Source organism: Balearica regulorum, chromosome 3 (assembly GCF_011004875.1).
Source record: "Balearica regulorum gibbericeps isolate bBalReg1 chromosome 3, bBalReg1.pri, whole genome shotgun sequence".
NCBI classification, from domain to species: domain Eukaryota; kingdom Metazoa; phylum Chordata; class Aves; order Gruiformes; family Gruidae; genus Balearica; species Balearica regulorum.
Window position 1 is genome coordinate 15,295,870 of NC_046186.1, and position 10,522 is coordinate 15,306,391.

At 38.7% G+C, this 10,522-nt stretch overlaps 1 long non-coding RNA gene across 2 annotated transcripts; it reads left to right on the forward strand.

Moving 5' to 3' along the window:
* Nucleotides 1-4,907: 4,907 nt before the first annotated feature.
* Nucleotides 4,908-10,086, forward strand: LOC142601247 (uncharacterized). 2 transcript variants are annotated; one of them, XR_012834849.1, is made up of 3 exons: nucleotides 4,908-5,115; nucleotides 7,239-7,346; nucleotides 10,012-10,086. It is a non-coding gene; the product is annotated as an uncharacterized LOC142601247 (long non-coding RNA). The 2 variants fall into 2 exon arrangements; XR_012834848.1 differs by having other exon boundaries at nucleotides 4,908-5,000.
* Nucleotides 10,087-10,522: the final 436 nt, after the last annotated feature.

A 10,522-nucleotide genomic window follows, 5' to 3' on the forward strand; every position in this document is an offset into this window, starting at 1 on the left:
AAGCCATGTATTTTACTTCTCTTGTGTGATTTTTACTCCTGTCTTTATATGGCTATCGTGCCCTTCTAATTATATTAGATGCAATTAAATTGCATCTTTCCAACCAACATTTCCATATTCCGGTCAAATAATAAAAGTATGGTCAAAGAAAAACATATTAATAAATGAAAGGCATTAGTGTCACTTGTAGATAAGAGGCAAGAAGTCCTTAAGAAACTGCTGCTCTTCATGGTCCACAGCACAACTATGAACACTATTGCCGTTTTAGGAAGAGGAAAGATATAGTCAGACAATTCGTTGCCATCTAGAATCAGATTTTCAAAAGTTTCCAACAACTAGCAGGGTCTTCATTTTAAGGGTGTTGAGTTCAAAATAATTTAATTTAGATCCACACAAATGTGAAAATATTGCTAGTTCCAATATTCACATTTAAAAAAATTTCTTTTAGTGTTTTTATGATAGTGCAGTGTTATTATATTTGCAGAGTTATTCATAATTGATTCTTAGAAGTCTGAAACAAAGTTGTACACTTGACACTAACTCTGAAACACACCTTCAGCATGTTTTGTGAATATGACCAGGAGAGTCAAAGATGTTATTCCAGAAACAGGCTCAACAAAGCATAATTAATGATCCTCTGGAAGGATCTGCTGATACATATTTTGCCACAAATGCAACAAAGGCCCTGAAAAAGGTTGAAGGACAAAAGGCAGCTCTCATAGTAATATCTGTCCCTTGGTCACACCGGTTTTGACTTCCACAGCTTTTGCAGATATCCACAATCCCAACTATAAACTTTTGTCTCAGCCAGAACTCCACAGTGAGGAAAGAAAATTCATGTGAAAGTCTAATATTTTTTTCTCTGCATTTCACAAAATACTGCTAGACTTAAAAAGATTGTGCCAATTATGTTTTGTTTATCCTACCTAGTAGAAGAAAGTGATCTGTGATAAAGACATATATTTCCAAAGGAAAATTATTTTAGTCATGAAATAATTCACTGTATATTCAGCCCAACTAGAAGTATTAGACTGTGTGTTCCCAGGAATATCAGAAAACCCAATTTCTTTAAGAGCTTCTTTTCTTCTTCTCCAGCTAATAAGTTTGTGATAGTCTTACATCTAGTCACAGAAAAATTTCTCAAAGTCTTTCCATCAGTATCAAAATCTTCATCATCATGAGATCAGAAGTTGCTACTCATAACCTTATTGAAATCTCTATATCTGAGGCACCAGCCACATAGTGGTATCGCATTTTTCCTGGAGACTTGCCTTCCACATGTAAACAACATGAGCTTAGTGAGGCAGAAACCCCTGAACTCATCTGTGTTCCATCACAACAAAGTTCCTCTTGTTCCCTTGGAGGGAGTGATGCATTTCATCCTAAAAGGGATCAGAATTTTCCCTCTGTCTCTTTTTCTCCAATAAATATAAAAAGAACATCAATAAATAGCTGAAATGCAGACATCTGTGTAGCAAACAATTAAATTTACAGGAAATGAAATTTCACCCTAAGGGTCTATAATTAAAATGCAATTAAATTCCTAAGTTATATGGACAGGATCCCACCCACTGTCTTTAAACTACTGTTGTTGCTATTATTTATTTCCAGTGAGCTAGAACAAGCAGATTTGGATCAAGGTTGACATCTCATTCTACTTAGCCTCATAAAACCACTGTCTCAAAGCATGAGACTTTCAGTTTAAGACTGAATATGAATGAACAGGACACACAGAAAGGGGAAAGTGAAGAAGTACAATAGCAACATCGTGCGGCTATGTACATTAACCATGAATTCCTGTACTTAAGAACAAGTCATTTTCTCCATGATGAATCATCACAAATCATAAATCCATAAATTGAGAAATACAATCTCCACTGAGTCTTACCTGGTTGAGACATCCTTCAGGTATGACAGAAAAATAAGTTCAAGTAGCTTTTGGAGGAAGAAGGTGTAAGGTTTACACAAGAGAAGAGGTTAGAGTCTTAAAGACAAGTTACAGAAGCCACATTTTGCAAGGAACCAAAATACATCAAGCAAAATTGTTTCAAAATCCTTCTTTTATATTTTTCTTTTATTTTTTCTTGGTTTGTTTTTGCCAATTCTAGTCTCAAATAATGAAAAAAAAAATATTTTGAATTGTACCTCTTTTTGTCACGATGTATCATGGTAAAACAGTGTCTGTTGTTACAGCTAGACTACTAGTGGTAACCAAAGGACGCAGTTTAAGATCAGCTAGTTTTACTGCGACTGTAAATTTTTTTGACTTTTCCTTGTGGGAGATTTGGGTAGTTTGCTAAAATGGAGCCCAGCTGGATATGGAGAGAGAAAGGTGGAGGTGCCTAGAGTTGATGAAATACTCCTTTCTGTCTGTTCTTATAATACCTATTTCAATTTTTAAAACCATGAATGGAAACAATAAAAATGAACAAGGAAAACAGACTTTCAAATAGGAATGAAAAGCAAAACATATTACAGATTGATCAGAAAACAGGAGGCCCCCGAGCAGCTTTCTGGGTATGCTGTGAAAAAAACCTCACTATCAGGAAATATGTGATAGCATATGGAGAGGTGGATGATAAAACCTTTCAAACACAAAATCTGCAAAGGGTGAGATACCAAAATCTGCTGGAAGAAACTGGTGAGATGCAGACACAGACCATGTTTGGAAAAGCACCGGATGTACCTTATAAGCTTCCAAGCTCTTTTAAGTAATGAAATTGTCTGGTTTCTCTTTTGTCTTGGGTGGGGTTTTTTGGGTTGTTTTTTTTTTCTTCCAAAGGATGATTAGTTTCCAGGCATTAACAAAGTGTGCAAAAGTATTATGTGCATGTAATGAGACATTGCTAAGTTTTGCACATGAAAAAGTCTGTCATCAATTATATTTCAAGCAATTACTTTGATATCATCTTTCTTTTGTTTACAGTAGGCTACCATGAACAAGGATGTCCCTCAGGAAAACGGATTTGGGGAGGGGAGAGGACATAGGAAGAAAAGGCTCGGAAAACAATATTTGGCTTGAAGCTTTTTCTAAGAAAAAAAAATGAATCATGCACAAAGTTTTCAGTGCAACAAAAGAAATCTTGTTTGCTCGCCAAAAAGGTTTGTTATAGCAATGACAGGAAACAGGAGAAAAAAGAGGTGGATCCAAGGGATTTTAAGAATGTTAAAAAAAAAAAAAAAGTCTACAGATTTTGAGCTAGCTTTGCCTCGTATGTCTGTGGGTTTTTTTTCCTTGGTGGATATGTTTTCTTTGGGTAGCCGATAAAATAATAATTGGTTCCATGTTCAGCAGTGCTTTGGCTTTAGCTTCAGCTTCATTTCTTGAATGCAAGGAAAAAGGAATGTAGTTCAGTCACGCTTTTCTTTTTTTGTTGGGTTTTTTTTTTAGTTTTTTTTATAACAGTCTTAAGAATGAAACCATGATTCATTTCATAACAAGGAAATGATGTTCCAGCTACACATATAGCAGGAGTTCTTGAACGGCGCTTGTTTGCATCCCGCCATGAGCCGTCGAGGAGGAGCGCGCCTACGCTGGGAGAGCTGGGCTTTCTGTCCTGGGCTGGGGGAGCAGAGCTGCCGCGACGTGAGCCAGGCTGGGGCTGGGCTCTGGATTGCAGGAACTGTCTCTGCCCTCGGTTTCTGGGCAAATTAGCCCACGAAGAGAATTGCAACGTGTGGTGCAAAGACAAGTGACTAATGTTGCAAGATCCAGCCTGGGACCAGACTGGCACCTCTTAGGTGTGAGGGGGTGCACAGGCTGCGTGGTGGCAGCAGTGCTTTCTCCCAGCTACCCAGCGTGCTCCACCAGCCCTCCCCTGCGGACATGCCAGTGGCCGTCCATACTGTGTTAAACCAGGAGGATGCTTCCAGCTTTCTGCAATAGCATTAGGTGGTATACAGCCTTAATAAAATCTGCAGATTGGCAGAGATGCAGAAGCTGCTGCCCTTATCAAGATACAGAACAGCCCAGCCACCATTCTGGTATGTCTAAGACACTGCTAGTGCTAGATAATTTCCTCTGGTCCAGCAAAGTTTGCAAGTCTTAAAATCAGTCTTTAAAATTATAAAACATGGGCTGATTCTGCAGCTGTTACTCACATGGATGATTACTATGAATTGTCCCACCCAGCCATCCACAGTACAAGAGAGTACAAGAGAGTTAGGTCCAAAGGATGTGACCAGGGTCTCAGGGGTTTCTCCCGTGACTATGTAGTTGAAAGACCACGAAAAGCCACAATCAAACCTCTAATGTCCAGCCCACCTGTTAATGGCAGTATGCAAAAAAATCCTTAAGAAACTGGAAAACACAGTTCCTTGTTTAATGTAAACATGTAAGTGTGTGAATGGAAACTGATATTAGAGTCCTACAGAAAGAGCTTGCAAGTTAAAACCAGCCATCTCACTGAAATAGGATTTTAATACCCTTTAAAGTTACAGTTAGCAATCAGAAGATTGTCCTTCTATAGCACAATCAAAATCCTTTTATATGTCCTTTGTTTTGTCTCTCTAGTCGTAGGAAATATGGTTTTCACCATCTAAATGCACTTTCTTGCCTTAATTATGAAATCACAATTTAGGAAAACAATATTCTTTGTGCTTTGCAGGTCTCCCCTATGAGGAATGCAGGCTGCTGCAGTATGTTTGTTTAAGTACCATGCTTACACTAGACTGTGGTTCCCATGTGACTCGCTAGCTCAGTTTTCATTGCCCCTGGCACTCTTTTATTATTTACCTTGCTTCTGAAGTTCCTTGTAAGGAGATTAGAAGCCTTTACCAAAAAATACAGCGAGTTTGGGGCTCATTTTAAATGCAGTTATTCACCCCACAAAGGAAGGATGAATAATTTGGTGACTGAGTCACAAAACTGCCTTTAATGCCTGCCTCCGGATGCTGGCCAGGCTGGTGTGGGGCTACATCAGGTACATTGGCTATCTTACACCCGGAGCAGGACGAAGGTAGAATAGGAATGCAATGGAGGAGATGGGGAAAGAAGCATGGTGAGCAAAAAAAGCATTCGAGGCATTTGAACCTGTCTGTAGAGGGATTATAAACTGGATTTGTAGCTTAGAACAGGATCCCAAAATGACTGAAGAACCTGAGACATGACTGAGGGTAAGAATGAAAATCTGTCGTTCAGCCACTGATGTGACGTGAGGGGACATCTGCCAGCTCAGAAGGGAGTCTAAAGCCCAGGAAGATAATCAAAGCAGTAATAAAATCTCGTTCAAGAACTCGTTTTAATTTAACGCTTTCTACTGCGGCTACATTTTAGAGCAAAAGGCATCTTTCCCACATTTCAGTATGCAGACACCCTCCCCCAGCCCCCTTTAGAGCATACGAAGCAAAGTAGGCAGGTGGAGTCTTTTGAGCTAACGATAGACCAAAATTATCATCTAGCAACTGGTGGTGCCTAATAGATGCCTGCAGATGCCTAATTAACATTCATAAAGCACTTGAATCCCTTAGATGAAGTCAGTATACAATAAAAGTGTAAATTATTATTATTATGGGTAGTAACTGCTTCAGAAAACAATTTCGACTATTCTAAAAAAAATGTTTTATTATTCCTTTTGCTAAAAAAGAATTGAGTAAAGACCAACTGAGAAAGCTTTTTTCCTACACATTAATTATTGTACTCCTGTGTAAATAGTAACAAACCCATATTAAAAGGTGCTCAGGGGTCTCAGGATTTTGGATTTCTAACAAAATCTAAGATTCCATTTAAATCTGATGGAAAGCTGGACAATCAACAATCATTAATGTGTTTGAAATTTTAAAGCACACTATTCAATCATGTTACAGAGCTGCTAAGAGCATTCTGCGTCCTTTGCTTGTCCCTGACCCTTAAACTGCTTTGCATCTGGATATTTAAATACTTTGCACAGCTGTGTCTTGCAGACTTCGCCTTCTCCATCTGCTTGTTTGTTTTCCCGGTTTTATTTTTCAGGCTGCTATTTTGTATAAGCAAAATTATCCTTTTATGTCTCCTCTGCCTCCGTTGTTTCTTCTAGATATTGTAAACTACAGCATCTGTGGTACTTCTCCCGTTATAGATTTATATTCTACTAGGTAGTGTGAGATAAAGATAAGAAGCCTCAATAGAACATGAAGCTGATGCCCTAGTCTGACACAAAAATCCCCAAAGCTTTTTGCTGAAATTTTCTACAAAGTGTAGAAATCCCCTTGGTGTATCAATGACTTCTGCTAATTTTTTAGAAGTATATATTATAGGTCAAGAGGAAAATGGAAGACAAGCCACTGGCCGTTTGACAGAACAAAGTTACCCTTGACATTAGCAAGAGTGACACTTTTTGTCAGATAATCTGAATACTCTGACAGTAAATCTTCCTAAAAACTGGGTGCACGACCTAAGAAAAGTAGTGATTCAGATTTGATTTTTAAAGCATTTCTCTGTCTTTGGATCAGCATGTTTGCAGAATGAAAGGATGTGTCCTGACCTTTTTATCTCTGAAGGGTGGGAAGTAACTTCAGATTTAGAGATTTATCTCTTATATCCTAGAAACAAACTGGGCCAAGTTTTCAAGTTCTGTCTCCCAGTTATTTCTAGATTACCGTGCTTTGCTCACTCTGAACCATTTCATAAAGGAAGTTAAAAATTAATGCCGCTGCTTAGCTATATACTTAAATATGAGCTCAACTTTCAGCACAAACAGATGTTCTCTGCTTAGTCAGGATGGTCTGGAAAAAAAACAAATACAAAATTGTTTTGATGTGTTCCATTCCAGGAATGTGTTAATGACTTATGAACAGAACACACGGATGCCTCTGTTAAGTCAGGATCATGGCTCTTTTACCAGGTATCAGAAGCAGCTATAGTAGGACAAAAGGTAGGGGTCACATACCGAACAGCCATGTTGCTTATAACATCCTGCAGCTTTCATATGCATTAATGCATCCCTAATCCTTTGTTCCCTGTGAGCGTTATCCTGTACACAGCCCTATCTACGTGAAACAAATTGCAAGATCAGAATCTTACCTGCTTAAAGAAATCTCCCAGATTACCTTAAAATTTCATTTGTCAGGTTTTGTAATAGCTGTCATATCCCCTTGAATTGTTGTGAAAGAGCAAGGCAGCAAAACATGCCCTACTGAACAGATTAGGAAACAGGAATCACCGAAATCTAATTCTGGATGACCTTAGGGAGAGGGAGGGGAAAGAAGATAGTGCCAAATTTTCATAGCAGCTTCTGATCGTGATCTTTGCTCTTTGACAGGGTTTGTGGGTGTTGCATGGTACTTCTAGCTCCCCTTGGCTCCAGGGAAGTCTTAGAAATGCTGGAAATTGCTGCCTGCGCCTCACAGGGAAATCTAACCATATCCAGGTAAATTCCTGGTAGTTCTATAAATAATGAGCACGCATCACCTTGAAAAAGAAACCTTAAAGGAAAAAATGGCATCAAACTTATGGTGAACATTTATACTTTGGGGTATCCAATTCACATCATCTTTACTCATCAGTTCTTCTAAATTCACCAACTTTAGAGAAAAGACCATTAAACTACCTAATCTTCACATCCTGTTTAAGCACAGATGCTTAACATTTCCCCAAGTTACCCCTGAACTGAGGTCGGTAATTTGGGTTTGATGGAAGAAGGTGATTTTATCATATTCCACCATTCATCAGTTCCTCCAATGTCAGTACTGTAGCTTACTGTGTACTAATTTTAATTAGGCCACGGCTGTATTAAAAGTTGTTGCTGATTTGTAATTTTGCAGTTGTGCTTAAGAATCCCAGATGTAGACCATTTTGCTTTCAGCATTCAGAAGTGCAACAGGAATTTATTCCCTGCCTCCCACAGATTACAGTCTAAAATAATTCACTTGGGAACAGTAAACTCCCCTTGCTTTCTTATAGTACTCCAAAGGCTACAGCTTGGGTTAGAAAAAGTACTAACGGTTTATTATTGCTAATGCTAATTAAATAAAAATGAAAGACTCAACATATTTTTTAGAGAAAGCTTACCAAAATGAAAGGCTAAGATCTCATTCTTACCCATTTAGGCTTTAAGCTCTACTTCAACAGTGAGAGGAGAGGAAATGTATTAAACTCACTGACCACCCTAAGGACTGAGGCACCTGAAAGATTTCGTATTCCCATTTCAGCAAGCGTCAATAGCAACCCTGAATGTGACTCTTGCTATATTTACCTGGCAAGTTTGTCAGTTATTCTGAAGTGCACTGATTTATGTACCCATAATAATGGAACTTCAGGAGCTGTGTGTGTTTTATTACTTGAGGCCATAGGTGTATAAGACAGCAAATGTTGGCTTTAGGGCTCCTGATACTGATTCAAAAAGCCAAAGCCATATGATGTAAAAGGGTGATTCTATATTATCTCATTCAACTGGCTCAAATTTGTTCAAAAATAGCTGAAAGGTTAACTTTGTACCAACAGACTTTGTACCAGAGTAGGTATTGTTCATCTTCACGATTCCATCTTAATACAGAGCTGATATAATTTGTTCTCCTGTCTTCGGAAAAAAACATAATGCCAAAATAAACTCTGGTGTGTGTACTCTGGCTAATGTGACAGAAATACAGCCATCTGATCACAGCCAAGCTGCATCACATTTGTGTGATACACATACAGGAGTGACTTTGCTACTGATCACTAACAGACATAGTATTAGTGACAGCAGAACTGCAGTGTAACTTGCCACCCTTGACATAAGGCTTTATGAAGTCTTGTATACTTTCTCTCAACACAGCATCTTTTGTTGCAATCAGTATTGATATAAACAACTCTAAGGTGTGGAGAAATCCTCCCTGCCCCAACTGAAATAAATACCCTCTCCTTCAAGACTGACTGCAGCTGTCAGTGTCCTCCACCCAAACGACCAAGGCATACACTTAACCTCAAACTGACAAAAGGAAATAGTTTCATACCTGACAAGGGGGTAGTTTTTCATTTCCCCCACCCAAATACCACATGGGAAATGTGTTAGGTGGGTAGAGCCAAAACACACCCCAAATTATCCCATGGTTGCTCTAGCAGCCAAAACATCCTACAGTGTGTTTACACCATGTCCTCCTGATGAACATGTCCTGGGTGAGGCTCTGCGGCTGGCTTTATTTTCCATGTTCTGCAGTTATCTGTGTGTCATTTTCACAGAATTATATGAAAACACTTTCCAGTTTTTACAGACTTCTTTGGAAGGAACTGCTTTTACCTACAACAAAAGAACAGTTTTGTTTCTTAACGGCACTGAGGATAAGCCAAAATGCACTAATTTCTCCTCACTTGTAAAACATTTAACATATCGCTACCCACACCCTGTAATTTCAAGACTCCTAGGATTTATATTTTAAAAGCATAATTGAAACTTCTTGGCAAGGGCCCTACAACTTCCAGTCAAAATGGTTATAGAAGAAAAATTCTCTGTCTTCATGTAAAAGAAACCCTGCCTAAATTAAAAGCAGTTGATATTAGCTCTTTTTCCCTATAATAATATCTACCATTAAGATGACAGCTAAAATATAAGGTGTTCTTGCATTTCAAGGTACTATGAGAGGAAAAAGGGTTGTGGGGTTATTTAGTGATGCCAAGCTGAACTCATAAAATATTTTGTCAAAGCAACTGTTTGCTCATCTACATATGGAAATGTATTTTTAATTTAAAATTCATTCAAGATCTCATGTCTTAACTCATCATATCATAATAACTCAATGCCTAATCTAACACAGGAAAGAAAGTACAAATCTTCATGTTGTACGTGTTATACTGCAAACGTAGTTTTCTTAAGATTTGATAATCATTTAAATTAAATAAATTCATCTATATTACCTCACAGCTACTTTCACGAAAAGTGGGCGTGGGAGTGTTGTTAAGGTTCAGCACCTTTTTCTGCTCTGTACCAAAGCTATGTAAAAGTTCTGGAGAGAAGCAGGTCTCCAGATCATACCAATGTAGAGGGCACTCAGCTTCCTACCGAATGCAGATACTCACATGGTGTCAGTGGAGAATAGTAACCTAAAACTAAATTTTAGCAAAATGGATCTGATGACAGTAAGACAGGACATTCTGAGGAGCCATGAAACACCACAACCTGAGCTCAAAGGTATGTTCTATGATTTCTGGACTGTCAACTTTTCATCTGTCTGAAGATCTCTAGAAATTCCCTGTACCTGCATTGCACTAGCTCTCTTTCCCCCCAGTTTCTGCCAGGCAGAAGGCTACACCCCAGTCCAACATCCTTGGCCTCCAGTGCCATGGACCTGGGGCAGCAGAAATCCTCTTTTCTGTTCAGAGTGGAGTCACAGGATTCTAGAGCCACTGCCTGGCTCAGCATTTAGCTACTGTCCACAGCGAGAAGAACGCATCCCCCTGCCCTCCACTGCCAGTGAATGTCCCCCTGTAATAACACCTGACCCACGGTATTCTCCATTTCATACTACACAGACAACAAATTGTTTTGCTTTTGCTAGCAAGCCAGTATTTTGTTTTCTACATGTTTCATTAGCTTACAGGGAGAAAAAAAAAAAAAAAAAAGTTTAATGT